This window comes from Manis javanica, chromosome 12, assembly GCF_040802235.1.
Source record: "Manis javanica isolate MJ-LG chromosome 12, MJ_LKY, whole genome shotgun sequence".
Taxonomy (NCBI): domain Eukaryota; kingdom Metazoa; phylum Chordata; class Mammalia; order Pholidota; family Manidae; genus Manis; species Manis javanica.
In genome coordinates this window covers 106,131,949-106,154,961 of record NC_133167.1, presented here as the reverse complement: position 1 = coordinate 106,154,961, position 23,013 = coordinate 106,131,949, and the positions used below count along the sequence as shown (strand labels likewise).

The following is a 23,013-nucleotide window of genomic DNA, read 5'->3' as shown; positions in this document are numbered from 1 at the left end:
ATTTAAGGGCCTACCAAGGGTAAAAAGTTTGGTAGATGATTGATAGATGATAGATGGTGATAGATAGATGGATAAAGGATAATAAACATGTAATTAAGAATCATGAGTTGTAATCACAGAGAATTAGTTCTGTTGTATGTATATTTGTTTTCTCTCAGTTACCTTCATTTTTATAGCATTAATTAACACATGCACCTGTTGCTGTGGTAGTCTGAGAGTATAGATGAAGAACAATGCTTCAAGGAGTTTAAGGTCTGAGAGACACAGGGTGCAGAGAGGAGACAGGAACAGGAATCCCTATAGCAACCTGAGAGACGCCTCAAGGCTGCTTGCAGGAGGTACCCCTGGAGGTGAGGAGTTTGCCTGCGTCAAACAGGCAGAGATCAGAAGGAGCCTTCAGGCAGAGAACAGTTGGTAAAAAGCGGTTTGCCATGGGAAGAGGCTATTGTGTTATACCTATGAAAGGTAACTAAGCTAAAATCAACCAACTTTGATAGCGGGAATTATTTTCATGTTGTTCATTCATTGTGCATTATTGATTACTCTCACCCAAGTTTCCAAGAGTGTGTTTCTGTAACTACTGTCCATTTCCTAGAGCACTGCTAGGAAAAAATACTAATGAACATGTGGACCAGCTACTTCAGCATCCCCTCAGAGCCTGGTGGTCACCCAGGACCAAGGCCCCGCAGTATTTGCTTTACCTGGCCCTCCTGCCAGCTGGGTCTGTGAGCCACTGTTCCAGAGCGGAATGCTTGCTTGGGCTTTACAAAACGTTTTGATTTACTGTATTAGAAGAAAAAACATGTAATACTTTTTTAGAATGGGTGTCGTATAATTAGGTAAATTAATTTGAAGTAGAATAGGAATCTGAGATAAGGCAATGAATGGACTGGGAATCAGGAGTCCTGGTTTCTGATCCTGACCCTGCCACTAAATAATAATAATAATAATGATCACCATTAAATAATGTGTAACTCTGCCAAGATCCTGAACTTCCCTTGGACCAATCTTCAGCCATAAAACAAGAAGGTTGTATTGGAATGTCTTTCCAGGTCTAAAATACTGTGGTTCTGAACAGGCTTTAACATTCATTATTTGCATAATTAAATAGTTTAATTGTTCCAGTCTCTGTGCAGATCACCTGCAAGTGTTTTCACTTCCTGTGTCTTTTGAAAGCCAGCTGCCCTTGCTCCTGACTGTGTCTCCTGTCCATCACTTAAACCCGAGTAGTTTCTGCCTGCCTGCCCTCTTTGGGGTCCGTACTTGGTTCACCACACAATTATTTAAAATGAGATACTCTGACCCTTATACATCTTAACTCCCGTGAAGGCTCCATGATTAAAAGATATTTTGAGATGAAAACAAAACAAACAGTATGCATCTCAGAGTGTAAACGTCCTGTCATGAATGCCAGCTGAACGGCCCCCAGGGATGGCAAGTAAGGGGCTCTCAGGATCACGGACTCTAGACCTGGGGGAAGAAATTACCCTTCCCTTGGACACTTTGAGTTCCCGCTCCCTCCTTCATTCCTCCCTGTCTCAGTTTTGTGAGTGTGTGTGCAGATTTTCTTTCTGCTGAATTGCTTTGTCACCAAATCTTACATATGCTAAACTGCAAACTCCTAAAAGGCCGGATTCAGTATCACCCCACCCCGTAACACTTAGCATAACATCCCAAACAAATAATTTCTCAGTAAAAGCTTAAGCAATACCTGCTTATAGAATCAATGCTTAATGCCTTATGGTCCAGGCCACAGTCAGTAAATTGGTTTTCCTTACAGTCACTGGTGCTTCCTTCCAAAATATTTTACCTGTATTTTGCAAGGAGGTACAGGTTTTCTATCTGCCTGTTTGCTGCTTCATCTGCTCCTGCTCCTTTTCTGTTGTGATCTGTGATGGGGGAGCTAACATAGGCCGGCACTTCCGTTGTATCTTACACAATACAGGGTCTTAGCACTCCATGTTTTATGCCCTGGCACTCCACTGCTAACTCGTCCTTGGGTAATGCAGCTTCTGCCTAGGTGCCCTTGAGACCCACTTAGAGCATGTGCATGGTTGATCTGAAACTTTTCAATAACCCTTCTCTGCCTCAGATAGGAAATGACAGGAGAACGCTCTGTTTCAGTATCGCTTTGCAATCATTGCACCTTTAGGCCTTATGGTCTTGCATCCCCGAATTGGTCTTATCTGCAGGAGCTGATTGTCCCGTGCTTCGCAGTGGGGCTGCGGCCATTACACGTTTCCCAAGCTCTCATTTTGTTTTGGAGTGAACATTGATAATTTTGATCCATGGTCAATTCCAGTGGTGTAAAATCTTCAAAGTTGCTATTCTAAAAATATTGTAAATACTTCACTCCTACATAGTACATCACCTTTGGAATGTAGATTACCTGTAAGCTCTCCTGGTGCCACTCATCAGGGAGCATAAGCAAAAGTCTTTCTGAATAGTCTCAATGTGGGTAAACTGTTCTGTCACAAATCAGTTTTGAGCTACTTATTGCCCCTCACTTTACTCACGGTGTTGATCTAATTTCACTCTCTCAACTTGTGCTTACCCTTGTCTTTCCCCGTCTCTTTCCCCTTTATAAGATATGCATAAATCAATGAAAGGAAGTCTCATAAAAGCTTTCTCTAAACCTCAGATCAGTTCAGGGCCCTCTCTGATTTTTTTGTTCCAGTGAATGTTGTATATTTCTTCTAGAAATAATTACAACCGTAACAAGATCATTTATTGTATAACTAGCTGAATAATATCTGTCTCCTTTTTTAAAATGAATGGTCATTGGCATGAGGACCCTAGCGAGCATTCTATGCATGGTTGTCGAGCTGGTATCCCATTGCTTTTTTCATTTTGGCTGTCATAATTCTGTAAACGTAACCCTTTGGCCTCAGAGCTGGTAAGACCGGCTGTTTTGCTGATCAGTGCACCCTCTGCCTGCAGGCCATCCTGCTGTGGATAAGAGTTTGGAATCCAGACTATGGAAACCTCACTCCTGCCCCATCCGCAGAGTGGAGTGATTGGCAGCTGGGCTGCCCACGCTGGACGGAGCAGAACTCACACAGAATGCGGCCACCTGTGCGCCCGCGTCTGTGGGTCAGATGCCACACCAACCCTCAGCACATTCTCTCTTAAGGTAAGTTGCAGTACAATTGATTGTGATTAGAGCACTTAATCTGTTCTCTATAACTGATTAAGTTCCTGCTTGATTGTGTTACAGCTTCATCCATTTACTTTGATTAGATTGTTGCTGGAAATATGTGGGTACTATCAGGCTTCTGCTGTTGTCGAATTCCTCAGGGCATTTCTAAATTTCTCCACCTAATCTTCTCTGCTATTCCTTAGGGTATGTCATTTCTACAGGTAACTAATCTCATCCATTATGTTTTGAGCCTTCCTGATTTTATTCTTGGAGGGCAACTTTATCTCAAACCCCCGGGGTGACTTTCCTGTCCTCGCAGGGACAGCTGCTCCTGGTGTAAAATCTTACATATGCTAAGAGGGGACAATGCCACGTCCTCTTTCTTTTCCTGGTCCCCGTCTCAGAGGAGCGGTAGCAGAGCCTTAACTCATGTCAAGGAGTAAGAGAGCTTTCCCTGCATTTTTCCCTGGGGGCCTGCAATGTAAGTTGTGTCAACATCTTCCAAGTATTAGAGATGCCAAGCAGGCAGTAGCACAGGTTGTTAAAAAATAACAAAAGTGTCCACTCCATGTTACACATTTTTTCTGAAGTATTGTTGACACACAATCTTATAGTGGTTTCAAGTATACAACACAGCAGTTCAACAGTTTCCCATATTATTAAATCCCCTCCCCCCACTAGTGCAGTTTCTATCTGTCATCAATGGTATACATTTTTTAAAAGCCCTGCAAATTGGTTTATATCCAGCTGCTCACATTCAGGCTCACTTTCTCCAAGGTGAAGTGGGCCTGGTGACAACTCCGGCCCCTCCCTCCAGCCACCCGGCTACAGGGGCACGTTCAGGGACGCAGATGCTTGGGGACACCCGTCTGAGGCCCCATGGTGCCCTGCGTTTCTTCTTTTTGGGTGTCAACAGAACAGTGGAGTAGGCAGAATTCGTTTGTATATTTGACTTTACGGAGACTTCTCATTTGGACGGACAGTGGAAGGATTTCTCTAGATAGTCACAGAAATCAGATATCAGAGGCTTCCCTAGGGCTCCCCTAGAAGTATTATAGTCTAGAGAGGCATTATCTATAAAACCTTTTTCTCTGAAAGATTCAGTACAGTATGAAGGATCTCATGGTAAATATCAGTGACTGAAATTCTCCTAGTTTGTGAATAATGACTGCCCTGGCCACCCCTTCCCTGTACACTGTTGAGTCATTTCCAAGTGTGGCAGTCCTCGCCTTCCGGCATCTTAGGCAAGCCTTCCGTTTGCACAGTCGGTTCCACCGTGTGCCGTCTCCAGGCCCAGCTCTGAGGGGAGAGGCCAGCGGCCCAGGCCGCTCCGACACCCCCCACACAGAGCCGGCCCCCGTGCTCCAGGGCCTGCTGGGTTGCCCAAGGCTGCCATGTGCAGGGTCTGGGCACAGGCCACACGAGAAACCTGGGTATGCTTGCCTGCTGTCTGATCAGCTGGTCTCCAGGTGCCAGGAAGGGACCTAAGGGCTTGGAGTCAGTGGCCCAAGGCACCTTCTGTGCCCGCTGTGGGGCAGGCCATTCACAGAGCTACCTGCCTGCGCTCTGCCTGCCATGGGGCGGAGCCGGGGCTGCTGTGTGAATGTGAATGTGCCAGGGACCGATCCGGCCTTGCCTGGAACACTGATGTAGAAACATTTTATACAGAGACTCATTAATAATTTCATGACTGAGTACATAGCAACGTGCGTGTATATGTCTGTGAGCTATTAATCTTATTCATTGTCATAAAATCTGGAAAATGGGGAAACATTTGCTAATTGCTTTCAAGAGAGGAGAGGTGCAAGTTTATAGTTAAATGTATGCAAAACACATTTTTGTTTTATGTCTTCATTTATGCTTGACCTATAGAAAAATGTAATCTCTTGGACACATAACCTAAACAACTTTACTTCAAAGGGAAAAACAGAAGTATGAAAAACTCTATGAATGACTTTTCTGATGAAGAATGTCATCATTCCCAAATGGTGTCAAGTAGTTCTTTTCATCTAAATGAGTGGCCACGATATACATGTACTTCTGAGGTTGAATAAAGTTTTAGCGTACCTTTCCATGCCTCACTGATGGATGTAATAGCAGTGTATGCAGTGGGCACATGTAGGTAGAACACTCTGAGGTGACCAGATATGCTTCTGAGTAGATAAAACGTAGGTCTCCAGGTTTGGGCACTGAATGTCTATAACTTCTTTTGGGGTTGAGCTCCTACTGCATTAGAGATGAGGATCAGATTCTAGCCTATTTGCTCTTTGTACATTATTTTCATAAAATCGGTTGTCTGGTGATCCAGACCTCAAGAGACAAAAGTAGAAATGGCAGGTGGGGAAAGAGGGTACTTATTGGTGTTCACATTGATAAAAGCAAGAAAACACAGAGAAATGCAGGAAACTACAAAAAGCAGAGATCAAGAATTCAAAATATAAGGGGCCTTCCTATCTCATTCAGTTTTAAAATTCTTCCTTTATTATAGCATAGAATAGTAATTGATGTTCATAATGATAATATTGAATAATCAGCTTGGTAAACATTAATGATAGATGCCCTATAGCCAGTACATTTTATATTCACTTCCTAGTACATTTTCTGGTACGGACTCAGGAGTTTAACCACTAAATGTTGAATGATATTGTGAAAATGAACCTCACAGAAACATAATGAAATTAAGTACAGTGTATTTGTGTATGTGTGTGTGTTTTATAGGGATATTTCAAGAGAAGGGTATTAGAAAGTTTAAAAGATACCAAGAATAAAGCAAGTGAGCTGATAACAAAGAGTGTAAAAAAATAGATGAAGAAGCCATCAAGGATTATAGGAAAAGGTCAAGAATATAGAGCTTTGACAAATGCAGCGGTAACTTAGTGTAGCAGCAGAATTTGAGGTCTTTTGAAACTCATAGATTAAAGATTTAAGAAGGCTATAAATGAGGTCGAGGTAGTATTTGATATAGGAAATGATTAAGGTATAAATAAGAATCTCAGCATAGCCAAGACTCTGGGAAGGGCATATATTAGAGATGTTCAGGAATAGATGACAGACGAAAAGGCAGGGGAGGAAATGGTAAGTTCAAGTCAAGGATAACGTGACTATTTTGTGCCCTGGGAGCAATATAAAATGAGAAAATTTGCAGGAAAAATGAGCAAAACCAAATTACTGTCTAGCATAACTAGAAGGTAGGCTGCATTCTTTAAAGGATGAAGAATGAATTGGCATAAAAGTTCAGGAAGGTAATAGACTCAACTAAAGAATAAAAGAGGCAGAGAGAATAGTTTGAGAACAGTATAATTGTTAAATATTGTCATCGGAATTACAGAGGAGATCCGAACTGAGGTTTAATTGCCCTCATGAAGGGAGTATTTTAGGAGTTAAGACTAGAGAAAAATGCACCAAAATAGATAGTTGTTCCTTGGACAGAAGGGCATGCATAATATGACCCAAGTGGCATCTTATTACTGGTGGTTTACCTCCACGTTAAGGGGTATGTGTCTCAGCTTCTAGTAAGTGTACTTCCACATCTTCTAATTAACATGTGTTCACAAGAGGGGATGATACCTAAGGACTTTGACAATGTTTTGAGAATACATTGCAGTCACTCATAACTTATCAATTAGAATTGCTTTTCCAGATCTTCTAGCTAATTATAAAAATAGGAATCATTGTACTTGGTGCTTTATAATAAATATTCAAGCAACCAAATCTGTAAAATACAACCTCGCAATTTAAGTGATGTCTTATAGCAGCCTAATGCTTGAGGCAATCCTGTTAACTGAAAACTTGAAATATTTCAAGTAAAATATTTAAAGAAAAGACACTGTCTTTAGATGAATAAAACCAACATGGCTGTAGCTGAGAAGGGCGGCTTCCTCTCCTGCCCGCCTCACCACACCAATGTATTTTCTCTTAGACGAATTTTTCTATCCATTTTCTGTACTTTTTTTGTCACATTTTCTTTTGATTTAAAGGTACTCTTTCTATCAGCTTAATTAGTCTGTGGTATTGTTATAGGCTGGAAAAAGTTTCTCCAGTTACTTATGTGTCTTTTGTCATGGCATATGCTTTTGCACATGCTGGAATTTTCTAGTTTAGTGTATTAAAATATGACGCTTTTTAATTTTATGGCCTTTGTTTTTGTGCCATATTTATAAAAGCCTTCACCTTTGAGATCATACTAATATGGTTTTATTATTACATCAATATTTTATCAACTTGGAACCTATCCTTAGGTAGCTCGGTGGGTATGCTGACCTTTGATGGCCATCATTTATTTGGTTGTTTTTCTTTTCCCTAATTGAAATGCCACTATTACCACATAATACATTTCCATATATTTTGGAATATGTCTGGAGTTTTTATTCTATTCTTAATGATTGCTATGTTTATTCATGCTTTAATATAAAAAAGCTAGTATTTTAACGTTGTTTCATTTTAATTTTCCCAGTAAATCTTTGGGTTAATTTCTTAGTTCTAAAAAACATCTTGTTGTTATAGGGAATGTATTAAATATTTATTATTGAAAAATTTAAATCTCTTGAAGTTATTACATTTTGGTTCTTCCTGATAAATTATACAATTATTTTACTAAGTATTTTTTTCTCCAAAAATCCTTTAGGATTTTGATTGTATCATTAGTGACATTCTAGAATGATTTAGAAATAATTTACACATTTACAATGTGGAGATTTCCTTTCTAAGAACTTGGTATTTGTTTATCTATTTAATCAAATTTACATTTTTTTCTTCAGTTGCATTTTATAGTTTAGTCACAAGTACTCAACTAAAATTAACTAAGTAACCTGTGGATGTCTTTGACCACCATAATAGAAGGTCTAGCCACTTTTTCCAATTTCTCAATATATGTGTTATTTTATTCTTTTGCAAAAATATTTAGGATATTAGGATAACTTTGGGAAAAAAGAAGAGAGGAAGTATCTATTGGGTTGAAAAATGCTGAATTCCTTTTTTACCCTTCATACCAAATGAAATTCCAGATGGATCAAAGATTTTAAACATTGAAAAATATTTAGATATCAAAGGTATAAAGATATCAAACTAGATTTTTGAAATATGCCCAATCATGTTAGTAAACTTGGCATAGAATGATCTTTCTAGTCATGATAAATGATCAAAACAAAGAAAAATGATTTATTTACACAATACATATGTATTCTTTATCAAAGTATATCTTAAGAAAGGCCAAAGAGAAAAGGGACGTTGGAAAAGTACCCGTCCTTCCCATCTGTCCAGATAACCCTTTAGTACTTCCAAACAGCAGTGTTTCTGGCCACGCCAGACCTCAGATTAGCTGAACCTACTGCCTTTTCAGTCTCGCCTCCTACCTCCGTACTGCACTCCTTATCCAACCTAAGTTCACGGTCAATGCTAACGACCAGCAGTCTGCTTGACTAGATCATATTCCTGGTTAAATCCTTCTCTATTCTGTGTATCATTATCTCTGAATCTAAATGTGATTGCATCGCAGTCATACTGCAGACCTCACAATAAATGTATAATTTCTAATATCAAATGAGTTTCTTCATTCCTTCCAGCCATCGTGATCCGTTCTTTCCTGACCCTCTTTGGGGTTGTTTCTTACTCCCTCTTCTCTCCTCCAGTCTCACACTCTCTGACCACCTCCTTCTGCAGCCTGACTTTCATCTCATCACCTTGTGTCCTCGGTCACTAAAGAATCAGAAGCAATTAGAAGGGAACTTCCACAGGCTTCCATTGCCAAACCTCCCTGCACTGACCATGTTAAATCTTATCGGTTTGCCTCCTCCAGAGAAATTCTTCATTGCCAGTTAATTCACTATATTTTTCAGTTGTGCAGAGAGGTCTTAACTGACAATCAGAAGATCTCTTATAATCAATATGTTGGACAAGAAACCTTTACTTTGATCATTTCATAAAATTTCATTATTCCACTGTAAGTGCTATTCATACAGATAGTCGAGAGCCCTGGTTAATTAATCCAGCATCACACTGCATTACGGAGTTAGTGTTAGTGCCTCTCCGGGCCCGATACTGCCTTCAGCAACGACTCTCAGCTATGCAATGTGCAGTGATCTTCACATACAGGGTGATTTCCAGGATGCATCTGAGGCTGATTTAAAATTATTTTCCCCCAGATGGGATCACAGTATGAACCCGATAATAAGAAATCCATGTCATTTAGTAAATTTCTTGAACACTGACTTTTTATGTCCATTCCTCAGGAAATGGAACGCATGTCCTTTTGCTAGAGGCCCGAGAGGCAGCCTGTGCGCATCCGATAACATACGACTGTACACAGAGCCACTATTCATGAACCCCGTGAGCACACAGGGGTCGGAAGGACAGTCACAAGCTAGTAGTCAGGGAAATGTTGCCTTAGGTCTGAGACTATCGGACTCCTCAGCTGTACTTGGAGAATGTGAATACTACAGCTGAAGAAAGAAGTGTTTACTCAAGGAGAGAGGTGTTTGTTTGTTTGTTGATTACTCGGTCTGAACATGCTCTTCTTTTTTCAAGAGTGGTCTGTGATAACTGACTTTGCCATTCTCTACACGAGAGCAAAAATTCAGTGGCAAAATCAAGCTGGTTGCTTACTGGTCTTCTGTGAATAGCATACCATGACCAACCTATTTCAGAGACAATACCCCAGGCCTCACATATGATGCAGATGTAACACGGCAATTTGATTTCCAAGCAGCACTTTGCAGGAGGCATGGGTAGGCAGGAGCAGCTTGCCAGTCCGCTCTTGGGAATGCATTCTAGCAAACCTACTGAAGTGGCACAGAATAAAGGGAAAATGTCAACTTTCTGAAAAACACATCCCAAAGATTGAAACTATCTTATTCTCTATAACTTTTAGGTCAAACACTTTGTTCTTTGTCCTACTCTGAACATGGTTTAATGCTCTCAGACCCCAAGTGTAGGAAAGAGATCCTCCTTTATGGCCTCAAACGCCACCTAGGAGATCCTTTATGGCAGGTTTCTCTGTCCTACTCTTACGGATGTCAAGCCTGGGAATGTTCATTGTATAACACATTCAAGACTAAGGTGATAAACAATTCAGTGGCTGTATTCAGACATCCTCATCCAGTGGACAACAGACAAAACAATACTATTAGCTAAGTTATCACAAAGAATTTTTAGATAAGATACAACTTTATCAGAGCAAAGCAGGATTTAATTTCTAATGCTCCTCCGCAAGGCTTTCCCTTCTCCCAACCACTCAAATATCCTGGGGTGTGTGCCTCACACCCTTAGAGAAAGCCTTGACTCCTTGCTTTAAAATCAGAATAACTTCCTCCAGAGCAGCCCAGACATTTGCATCTTCCTTTCTGTGGGTTGGAGTCAAATCTCTGGTTCGGGTCTGTCTTCTCATGCAGTATGTTCTTTTAATTGAAGTTCCCAAAGAAAACTGGCCTCACATACCTGTGTGGTTGGAAAAGAGAAGAGTACTTTAATTGCCTTTTCAGACAATTTTGGATTTTCTTTGATACAATGCCAAGTCTTGACAAGTGTATCTTCTTTAAGGCCATATGCAACATAGAAACTGATATTGTCTCAATGAACTTCTTTTCCTCTGTTACACTGAAATCCAACCGTTCACCTTGTACTTGAATGAATCTTTTTTTTATGCATGTGTAATATTGTAACATCATTCATTGGTCAGTGGGAAAATATTGATTAACTGATGAACATAGCTCTTATAAATGCTGATGATTTGTTACACAGTATCAAAAGATAATATCATAACTACTCATCTCATAAGAAAAGTGTTTAAGTAGTCAGAAGCTTAGTCTCAGTTGTGGGTGTAAGTATTCCAAAATTTAGTTTTAACATGAAAACGCAAATGTTATCATTGATAATTTGTAGTGAGTTGTTATCCTTTGCAGAATCCATCTTACTTCATTCATAAAAAAAAAAGTCTGCCAGATACCCAAATCTGTATAACCATAGTTTGCCTGTTTAGTTACTCTTTCAGACAAAAAAGGTGTTTTACAAAAACATTGGCTAGCTTTAGATCACAACTCAAACAGCCACGCAAGTGTTTTTCCTTAAGACGTCATGCTTCAGTGTGCAGCAGACACACTTTACACATAATTCAATTTTGTCACACAGAGTATCAGACATAGTCAAGGGTTGACAGTTAATGAAGGTAGTAGTATTTTCTGCTTCGTCGAAGACATACTTAAGAGAAATGGGCTTTTTTTTTAAGTGCAAGTGTGTGGTGGTGAAAAGTACGGTGACAATCAGTATAGGTTGGTGCCACTGTCTTGATTCATGCTGATCAGCTAGGTGTGTTACCCGTCTATGCTTTTACTCCATCGCTGTGAGTTTCCATACAGTGAAAAAGGCAAATGATGCCTTCGTACCACAGTAAGTACTGTGACTTCCTGGACCATGCGGGAATGTCTCAGGAACCCCCAGGGTCCATGCACCACACTTGAAGTGCTGGCCTCCCAAGAGAGGGGACTCCCAACCCTGGTTGTATATTAAGAAAATGTGGGCAGCTTTAAAAAAATACCTGTGCTCAGGCTCCAAGCTGGACCAATTAAATCAGAACTATTGAGAGTGAGGCCCAGGCATCAGCATTTTTTAAAAGCCTTCCAGATGTTTTCCACTGTCAGCAATGTTGAGAAATTTTCCTCTGGTCTTAATGGCATTCGAACCTGTTTTCAAATCAGTGTGTTTTCCTGCTTCATTATTCGGACTTTTCCCAAGGACTTTGATATGCTGAGAACACTTACCTGCCTATCTCTCTTCTAACATCTTAAGTTCTGTAAGAAAACTTTTCAAACTTCAAATAAAGAAGTGATAAAAGAAGGCATTAATGAAGTATCACCTGGCTTAGGCAATTAATTGGTGATTTTTTTTTTTTACTGTATTTCATTGCCTTTTTTTAAAGACATATCACCATAAAAAGCTTACCTCAATTTTTTTTCTTTAAAAAAAAGTCAAGTGACAAACATGGTGTAAGTATTGATTTAAACTCCTTCTCCTGTAGTAACTCACATAGTGGGGATGATGTTCAAAAGGCTGATCTCTCACGGCAGAAGTATCTGAATTACAGAGAAGAGTGAGTGTCGCTCTGTGCTGTGCTCAGAGAAATACTAGTGCACTTGACGTGTCTAAAAGTGGATGTGTTTTTAAATGTTTTCTTCTTAGTCCAACACAATACTTTATCTTGTAGCCATTTGGTTTGCTGACAACTTATTCTGTTCTTTCCTTTGGTTTTTAAAATGATCATTGAGTACTACATAGACTTGTTCTTAGGAAAGAATCTACATTTTTTATATTAGCTAATGCACATTTGCATAAATAAAGAAAATTATATTGCAGCTTATTAAATTCCTTATACATAGCATTTTGCTAAGTTTCGGATTTCACTGGATAGGGTACTCTGGCATCATGTGGACAAAGAGTTAAGTTTATTGCTATAAATTACATAATAGCTCAGAGACAGAAAACATAAGAGACAGAATTTCCTAATAAAAATTAGACTGTACAACAAAGGTTATCAGTAAGTATTATAAAAACAAAGTTTTCTGATTCTGACGTCTTTCCCTATAAAAAATGGTAAACCCTATTAGAGATAAGCCATCATCTTTGATGCTGGCCCTCTCATATCTGAGCTCACTCTTTCATTCCCCTCTTAAAAAAATTCAAGGACCAGAGCCTCAGATGACATATGACACAAGGGAGCTGATGTCAGAAATCAGTGGGTCCCGCTTACACGTTGCTGGAACTCTCCCCAGTGACAAAACGACAAAATATCATTTGAGCTCTTTACTGTATAGAACTTCAGGTGAGATTTGGGGGACAAAGCATTTTTCTCCCTTCACATAGATTGTGGCATTGCACTGTTACCAAGTTGTCTGGCAGAACAGCAAAGACAGACCGCTGCTCGGAGTCTGAATAGAAGCAGAAAATTCCTCCAGGTCAGAAGAAGAGGATAATGATTTTCTAAGAGTCCAGCAAGAGATTGATGACAAGAAGGGGAGTTTCAGGCAGGCAAACGGAGTGGCTGGAAATAAATGTGTCCAGCTTTAGTGGTTTTCCACAGTTGTCTTTCACAGCTGCCACGGGGAACAACTTCCCAGCCTTATTGGCCGTGAAACAGTTGAAGTTTCCATTAAATTTGCTAAATTAACTCTCTGGATGCTTTTGGACAAACAGTAAAAGGTCAGGTCTGAGGTTTCAGTAAAAAATTAATAATATCTGCTTTTCTTTTATTTATTATCATTATTTCACTCTCTTTAATTATTGTTGTTTCACGTTACATTATCAGTACCTCCTACCGTTAGGAATAGGGGAGGAATATCAAAGCAGCCCGGTCCTGGCGCGCCACCTGCCTCCTGACTGCTGCCCGGGATTCCGACTCCCCTCCTGGGCCGCTGGGCTGCAGCGGCCGAGCGCTGTCCGTCTCTGCTCACTATACTGTTTTCTCTGTGAAGGTGCCACTTTGGGAATACCCTGGGGAAAAAGCTGAATCTGCACGCAATTTTGTATTTTGTATTGTCTTTTCTTCCTGGCAGGTAGTTATGTAATCCTTCATTAACTTGCCACATTAGTCAGTGACTGTTTCAGTCATTTCTACTAGTTTACTTTTTCACATCTCCCTTTCATGTTAACTGAAACATTTTGATGTTCAATTTGTTTGACTTCCCTTATACTACAGATTTCATACTTGAAATACCCTGGCTTATTTCTGTTTTAAAATTCCTTTTTTTCCTCCATCTCTTTCCTCTCCCACCTCCTTCTTTTTTCCCTTCCTCCCTCCCTTTCCTCTTTGTTGTTCACCCCCTTCCTTATTTCTAGGGAAGGGTCAGGTTTCTAACCATTATTCAGTACTCACCATGTTCTATGCACAGTGCCGAATATATATATATCTGTATATATCTCTATCTCTATCTCTATCTCTATCTCTATCTCTATCTCTGTCTCTATCTCTATCTCTATCTATATCTATCTATCTATGAGTGTGTGTGTGTTATATATGTATACACACACATCACACATATATGTTTCATTTTCACAACCATACTCTGAGGTAAAATTATTCTTTCCCCCATTTTGCAGATATCGACCCTAAAGCTTACAAAGAACACATGAATTGATCAAGTTAGTAAGTGGCAGAGTCATCCATGGAATGAAACTATGCAGCCTTTCTCTGTCGAGTGAAATTCTGAATTATTCTGCTTGTGATCTGACCACAGCCGCAGTGTCCTTCAGAAAAAGGAAGGCTGCCTGTCCTTGATGAGACCAAGCTCAAAGCATGAGAGCGTATTCCAGATACCAGGAGCTTTTCACACTGGTCATTTACCAGGTGTGATCTGTCGATGCATCCCAAGCCACCTTGAAGTCATTTATTTTTTTATACTTTGCATCTCACAGAGTAGAATTTTCCAGAAGTTTATTATTCATCCAGTTGAACTGCTCTTTCTTTAGACCTTAGAAACTTCTCCCACTCATTACTTGGCTTCATGGCATTCTTCTGACCTGCTGCCTTCATCTGCATTCACGCCCTTTCTTCCTGCATTATCGGCACCTGTCTTGGAGCAGAATCTTGGCTCTGACTTTTCTGAGAACTGGATTACTTAATCTACTGTCTACCCTTTTTCTTGGTTCCTTTAATGGTCGCCTTTGGATCCTTTTCCCAGCCATGATATTCTTCTGAAAGAACAGATCAAACAGGCTTCACCCATTATTTCTGGTACAAGAGCTTTGCTTGGGAAGATTATTTTGGAAGTACTGTGAAGGATGGGTTGAAAAGGAAGTGAGTCTGAAAGTGTCAATGCTCTTGCATTAATGCATTAAGGGGAGATGAGGCCGTGCTGGGGGAGAAAGTGGGCTTTGATGAAAGATACAGGGATTAAGCTACAACCCTTAGCACCTGCCAGCTGGGTGGCCTGAGGCAAATCATCGAAGGTCTTTGAGGCCTAGGGCTCTTTTTCCCAGGATGGGAGCTGTAATATCTACCTTGTTTCGAGCATTAGAGGAAATACAGTTGTTTTGGTTTATGGGAAGTGCTCTAGAAGTTACAGTTATGAAGGGAGATGCAGGGAATGAGGGAGAAAAGAATAAGACGGATTCCAAGATGTTCAGCCTGAGAGATGGGGATAATACAATACACCTTGAATTATTTCTGGCTTTCTAGATTTCTCGTTTGTCCCTCACCTGCCACAATATATGGGTTTTTTTCTCAGTTTTCATTTGGAAAAACTTACCATCTTTGAAAAGATATATTTTTGACAATACCAGCCTATTAGTTACCAGGTACCTATGCTGTCTGTGAGATTTCGTGTATGGGGAGTTGGGGAAGAGGAGACAGTGACAGGTGGGAGTAAGAAGGCGGAGTAAGGCAGAGAGGTAGGCAGAAGACGGAACGGACCGAGGCCGAGGCAGAGATGTCGGGACCTTTCTTTTTGATTCATCCGTGCACTTCCCTGGGTTTGCGCCTGGTTGTTTTCACATAGAGCAGATTTCCCGCTGAAGACTGAGTGCTTCATAGTACCTGTATTTCATCATAGTGTTGTTTCCTCCAGTTGACTAACCAAGTGATAGATTTCTTAAAAGGTTCACTTCTCCAAGAAGACACTGATTCCTATTATATCACGGCTTAACTCACAGACACTTCCAGCCAAGGTTTCTGTTCACTGCCCGGGTCCAAGTCTACAGCCATTTATCCTTTCCTAAATTACTTTTAAACCCAAAGGAAAGATTCCCCCAATAGCAGATGGGTATAGGCTTTTTTTTTTTACAAATAATTTCTCTGTTTCTAAGTTTGCATCTCTCCCTATCTCTGTTCACATGTCTAGCTTAGAATATGTTATTCTTGTCAGGTTTCTGTAATATATTCCCTTGCCAGTTATTTACAATACTCGATGGACTAATGCACAGCACAGTTTACACAGAAAGATTTCGACGCTGTGCTGGCCTCTGCTTCCCCTTTTGTCTGCCAAGCATCTGACGTTGCCGTTATGTCCTGGCTTTCCCTTGCTGCCGTGCGCCCTTTTCCTACTTCAGTGTATTGTCATCTGGGCTTTTCACATTTGTTTGGAAGAATTTGCCGACTGCGCTTTGCTTTTCTGCTTCCCCCGCAGTCCAGCTGACTAACAGAATAAACAGTCCAGTCCTCCCTCTTTCCCTTCAGTACTCTGTGACATTTCCTCAGTGCACTGAACTGAACCTCTTTATCTAAATCTTACATTTTCTTAAAAGCTGATTTTCCAGAATTTTTGTTGGATGGAGGGAGTGGGTAGAAAACACAAATTCAATCAAATACATAAAAGCATGTGCCTATTTAAAGTGTCATTTTCTTTCTTCTTCCTGTGGTGTTACTCAGCGTGATGTATTACGGGGTGATTTGTATTCATCATGAAAATTTTTCCCAGTATTATTAGACCCCATTGTGGGATGCTTAGGATTGTCTAAAGTCATTCATTGTTCAGAATTTATGATAAAACTACTGTTAGGCAGCTTCTAGACACTCAGTCATATTTACACTTGAGGAAAGCAGCCTAGTGGAGAATGTCTGGTTAGTGACCTTGATGCTTTCATGTTGTGCTGTTGTGGCAAATACGATTAATGCCACACTTATTAGATTAGTTCACATAAAATTTGAGTTACATCAAATTTCCGGTTTTTTGGTCTGCAACAACTTTTGGATTAGCCAACCTTTTTGAGCCTAGGCAGAATTCTAGTAAATGTTCCCAGGAAAAACATACATATGTCCTTTTTATCATCAACTCCGAAAGAATACTTGTATTTGTTTCTCATTATTAATGCAGATCATACGCGTAGTGCCATTTCCTCTCTGTTCCCTGTCCCTACATTCCTGCCCATGTCACAGTTTCCACGGAAGCAGATTTCCTGGAAGTGGAATCTGGGGGCTCGCAAGTGCGGCTGCCCCGGGGTGGAGCTCCCCAGGAGCCACGCTCCTGCCCGTTGGGGGCCACCCGTCTCCCTGCAGGGGACCCTTCCCTTCCGCCCATGGCCCTGGGGGTTCCTGACTCTTCTTGCAGATGAAGCCTGGTCACTCAGCGCCTGCAGTGCGTCGTGAAGGAGAAGGAAGGGCGTATTTAGGCGAAGGTGTCGGCTCACACAGAAAACGCTGCTCAGTGTTGCCACGCTTGTCTTTATCGCTCTGCAAGCTTCTTTCTTTTCCCTGTTTATCTACATCAGTTTCTTCAGGTCTGTTTCTCATGACCAAAGAAGTACATTGGTTTCCTGTCTGTCTTCCTCTTCTAGCTCACCCAGTATTATCTCCCTTTTCTGTTTGCTAAACCGAGAGTGATACAATGACTGTACAGTCAGTGTGTGGCTGCAGTAAAGGCCCTGCTGCTGGCCCACTGGGTTGAGGAGGCCGGGGTGCAGACGGGGCGAGCGGTCCGGGGAGCTCTCTGGCAACGCGCAGGCCCGAGCTGCCGACACTGACGAGCAGAGGTGAGTGTTTTAGACCAAATAAACACTCAGAAGAAGGCAGGCCAGGAACTTTAAACGGGGGATGTTGCATTTCAATTGAAATGTTAGTAGTCAGCTAAATTAGAATTGGGGCCCGAAATTATTTATATTTGCAGGAATTCTGTCAATAAAGGAAGAAATATATCCAATTTGGTGCTGCAAATGATTCAGAAATGTTTAGTTTTGACCGAAAAGGATTGACAGATCAAGTGATCTGCATCCTATCTAGAAGTCTGATCCATTGTAGCAGTTCAGAAACATTTATTGTCTGTAGTTTCTGGTCTGTGAAGAATTAAGGAAGAGCCCTAGCTTAAACCAAAAAACCTTATTTAATGGTTTTATATCACAGTGATACCTTGATATCACATAGACATGGATAATCCCTAAGGCAAAGAACTTTGATACCTAGTGGTCACATTCTGCCGAGTCCGTGTGAATGATTCCAGGGCTTCCTCGTTAATCCTGACCTCTGAGCAGTTCCTTCCTCTTACTCACAAAGTTTTGAGGGACGCCTTGCCTCAAAAATATGGATAATACTTTATACTTTAGCTGTGATTCAAATTCTCCCTATGAGGTTAAAAGATAAAGGTTATTCATCAGGAAGAACGGGGCAAGTACATGCTACAAATAATAATAAGCTATTATGAAACAAATACGGAAATAAGAGAAAATAAACTCAACTTCTCCAGGTGGTCAGCAACCGCAGGCAGTTCTGTGTAATTAAAGGCTTCGAATGAGTAACAGGGCCTTACACCTTCTCTCACCACCTCACAACGCTAAACAAACACAAAGGCGCACATTTTCACCAGATACTCACCAGCCATTGTCTCAAATCTTTCTCCCCGTGGCAGTGAGAGCAGGTCCTCCTGAGGCAGGACCTACTGTCGGACAATATGAAAAAGCGGAAGGACTCAAGTGCCGTGAAGAGCACCTTCCAGCCTAACTCCCAACTGCAGAATGAAATCTGGAGGGACACGGCACTATCTCAATTTATGCCTTTTCTAAAGATAAAAGTTGACATTTGCATGGTAATCTTTCAGCAAATTTGGCAGAAAAAAAAATCCAATTCAAATATTTCAGAAGAATTCTACCTGTCTTAAAAAGACATTCTTGGAGAGGAGACCCTTCAGTGACAAGAAGTACCTCACAAGCCCTTCCTCAAACGCTGTCACACTTACCCGGCGACATGTTCTTCTACTTCATATAACTTACCTGACACAGTAGTGTATCGGCGATATACGAGTGGGGAGATAATTGGAATCAAGGAAGCTAATCCACATTTCTGCTTCAACTGCCGGAGAAAAAAAAAATGAAGTCACAGAAAATACTTTAAAAAGCGCAACAGTGGAATGTCAATTTCCTGACTCAGCATCCCAAACGGAAATAGCAAATGTGTTCACAAAGCTGTGAGAGCCCACAGCATCTGGTGTTGGATGGCATCATGTGTGTTCATAGCTGACTTGAATGGAAGTTGTAGGAAAGAAAATGTGACGAACTCCTTGCCCCAGACTCCAAGCCCAGGACCCGACACACTTCCTGAGAATATTCTACCCACAGATGCAGCCGACTTGCAGTATAAAACCAGTACTTGGGTCTAAAGAGCGAAAAGTTGCAGGAAAGTCATTTCAAATGCAGGAAAGGACAATGATTTCCAAATAAATCTTGAAGAAAGCAGTATCACCTGGCTGCAAAGTTAATCAGGGAGCACAGTGGACCCAGCACAATCTTAACACAGTGATACTCATGACACCCCATCTTCCTTAGGCCCTGAAGCGAAGAGTCCTGTACTGTAGGCAGAACAAACATGCTGACTGTAGAAACTTCCCTGCGTGGAACACAAATATCTGACTTAATGAATATATTGTTTCTGTTTATGTCATGAAAAGAAGCAAATCTTTGAAGGTATAATTATTTTGCCAAGGACAAACCCCACAAGAGCTCTCTCTCTCCATCTCCCCTCAAACCTCTTTCTGGGCATGAGGTACCTGACTTAGGAACTTCTCCCCACCTTACCAAGGTTGTTGATGTACTCTTCTAAAAGTTGAAGGATGTTATTTCAGGGAAGAGAAAGTACCTAAACATTCACTGGGCCAGCAGCCACCATAGGATGTTCTCTCCTTGACAGGTGGCCGTACACAGGTGTGGTGAGATGGGCCACAGGGAAGGCCCTCACTTCACAGCAGCCCACAGGGCCAGGTCACGGGAGGTGGTGTTAGATGCTGAAGTTGTTTCTTGAAAGTCCAGAAGTTAATCAAAAAAAGAAAGTTCGGATTCCTTTATTTTGATTTCCACTTTGATATTAATATACTTAAAGGAAAAGCATTTAGAAAAAAAGATTTTTGAGTTTTTAAATTTGAAATACACTATTTTATAGGCTGGTTGAGAATCCTGCCCCCCTTTGAGGTGGCACCCTGTCATCACACCTGTGCAGAACACCTGAGGCATGAATTACTGCGGGCCGACTCACAGCCTCTCACCTCTTCCCACTTGGTTGTAGACTGATGTAAACAGAGACCATTTTTGGGTCACTAATCAATGTGTTTTCATTATGAGAGCTTTCATGTAATTAAAGCAAAATCTGTTTGCCAGCAGGTAGTTAATAAGCCTGCCCTCCCTGCCTTTTAAACCCTAAACCACCATCGTCAGTCGTAGCTGCCATAGCATCCTGTGCTTGTGCAAAATCCCTCTACGGCCGGTTCCAACACTGCTCCCCGTAAGAGTTTCATTGCCTCCTTCCTCCTTCTGTATGAAAATACCTATTGACTTCCCGCTATGGTTACAGAGTTCCACCTGGAACTGGGACGGCAACACTTTCTCTCATCATCGGGGAAGGACAGTGACAGGCTGAGCCAATCTGACGTGCTAAGCGTCAGGATGAGGGTGAGCCTTCAGGAGGGGACGCAGTCCAGGCTGGGGAGGGAGGGAAAGCACCCCTGCCAGGCCGTAGGAAGCGATGCGTTTGCGATGGCGGCAGAGGGTGAGGCGTGAGGCATTGTCCTGGCACTGAAGGGGGTGAGGCTGGAGAGTGTGAGCAGGGGAGGGGGTGGGGGGTTGCTGGGAAACAGGACAGTATCGTGCACGTCTTTAAACTTAAAGATGAGCCTCTAGCCTGGCAGCAGAGTAATCACAAAAACTTTATTTGTGATCACGTTGGGGTTATAGTGAGACTGCCCTGGGTGGAGTTAGAGACTGGGTCAGGAAGAGCCTTGCGTAGAGCTTAGAAGACCAGTTAGGCAGCTGTGTTGGAAGAATCTGCACGAGAGAAAACGGTGGCCCACCTAGGGAATTGCTGGTGAGGATGGGGAGAACATGGGGATTTGAAATATTTAGGAGGCAAAGTGGATTCCGTGACCGATTTTATGTCTGGTGACAGAAAAAACTGTGTCCAGGTCTTGAACAACTGGTTGGGCAGCTGGATGGATGGTGGTGTCATTTCCTAAGACAAGAAACGTGATATAATAAATATATTGTGGGAGCACACTTAGTTCCGTTTGCATCTGATGAGTTCGGGATGACTGTGAGTCAGCCCGGTGGCACTGTCTTGCGGGCACGTTGACCTATGAGTCCAAGTCTCAGAGAGAGACAGGGAGATGGTTGGAGAAATGCCTCTGGGAGCTGCTGCTTTGCAGCTCAGACGTGGCGCCGTGGAAGCGCTGCGAACTGTTTCCAGTGGGGACACTGCACCGACCCCCGGGGCTGGACTGTCCGTGGCGTCCCCAGGTGGACCGTGCCCAGCCCCGGGCCCCAGGCCTCCGTGTGAGCAGGTGTAAAGCTCCCCACCGCCTCCGCAGGCCGCACGTCAGGTGTGGGTCTGGTGGCCCAGGGCTCTGGGAGAGCCGTGGTATCCTCCAGGGCAGCAGCTGGTGCCGGTCTCCGGCCCCTGTTTTCTGGTCGCCACACTTGTGCAAGCGGCTCCTTCACTGAAGTCTCTGCATTGATCTGATAGGGGGTGAAAGGCGCCCCCCCTGGGAGCAGGACTGACACAGCTTTCAAATGAAAATGTAGCAAAATCTCTTTCAGAAGTTGTTCATCTCCGTTCTCACTGCTTCCCAAGACACAGCGCCAGCACCCCGCCCACCACCCGCGCCCAAGAGCCCCTGGCCCGGACCCCGACCCCCTGGCACGACCCCCCTCCGGCTCCCCTCCTCCGGGAAAGGCCGGCCTCCCCCCAACGTTCGGCTCTTCCCTTCTGCGCCCCGACTGGCCGCCAGCTCACTCCATCGGCAACTTGTGTGAATGTCACCAGTGGCTTCTGTGGCCCCAAATTCAGAGGCTATTACTCATTTCTCACCACAACATGCCCTTTGAAATGCATTGTTTTCCCTCTGCAGATGTGAGGAGAAAAACAAAAACAAGAGGCTCATCTTCTCTGCTGAGAAGAAGATTCATCCTTCTTTTCCTCAGGAAAACCCCTAAGTGCTTTGCCCTCTCCTTGAAATGTATATACTTCTTTTTGAAGACTCGATACACATTTTGTCAGTTCAAGGACCCCAAAAGGTCTCTGTCAGGGACCTGGAAACCATCTCCTGCGAGTGTAAACATCTGGAGGGACGCAGCCCTGCCTGCCGGCTTGCTTTCCCTGTGCGTGAGGCGGGCGGGCCAGCGTCGGTGGTCACCCGGTCGCCAGGTGAAGTTCGGGAGAACTGTGCAGAAGTACAGGCGCATCAGGTCCTCCTACAGGCCTAGTCATGTATCCTGAGAATGGGTTGTAAGCGGCTGTGTCTGCTTGGCTGCAGCTGAACAGCTGTCTCGTGCCCAGTCTTTCCTGCCCTCGCTGGCAGCAGCAGAACAGGCCTTGGGCCGGGAACACTTCCCTACCAAGAGGTAACCGGCCTGCACAGCCTGGGCGGGAATGTCTTTCCTTATTGCAGGCGCAGTGAATGCTCTTTTGTCTTAAAGTGTGTGCATCATCGTGCCCCTGGGCAGCCCCATGGCAGTGTCTGTCCTGTGTGAGGAGGGGGCAGGCCCCTCGGCTGCACCACGAGAGGAGTGCATGTAGGAGAACCGCCCTGGGTTGGCTGCCACCAAGATGCGGTGGCAGACGGGTCCAGACTTGTGTTTCTGGGGGCTTCTGGGGGCTGCATTGTGACCACCTTTGCTATCTTCTGTGCAATCGGAGTCTTCCCCCGGGATTGGTACACTGTGCAGGGGCCTGTTTTCCTGGGGTTGATGTCCAGAGCCAGGACTCCGCTGGACAGCACAGACAAGTCTGAGACCTCATTCTGCCTCCGCACCTCTTAGGCGGTTGCCTGTGATATGCATCCTGTGTTGCTTTAATGCTTGTTCAGTAACAAAAGGATTTTTCTTTCTCTGCTATCTTTGCGGAGAGGATTTCTGGATTGGAAGAAGGCTTTGTTTTTATTTCCCTAACATTGGTTTATCACCAACACCCCTGCTTTCCACCAGTC

General features: G+C 42.7%; 1 protein-coding gene across 8 annotated transcripts in view; it reads left to right on the top strand.

The window, feature by feature from the left end:
* NEIL3 (nei like DNA glycosylase 3) overlaps nt 1-23,013 on the top strand; it is a 750,694-nt gene that overhangs the window by 297,753 nt on the left and 429,928 nt on the right. For 7 of the 8 annotated variants that reach the window (XR_012124054.1, XR_012124056.1, XR_012124055.1 and 4 more), the window contains one exon: nt 2,941-3,133. The gene's annotated coding sequence lies outside the window, so the exon portion shown is untranslated. Of the gene's footprint in view, nt 1-2,940; nt 3,134-23,013 lie in introns of those variants that run through there. The other variant, XM_073219198.1, reaches the window with a different exon arrangement.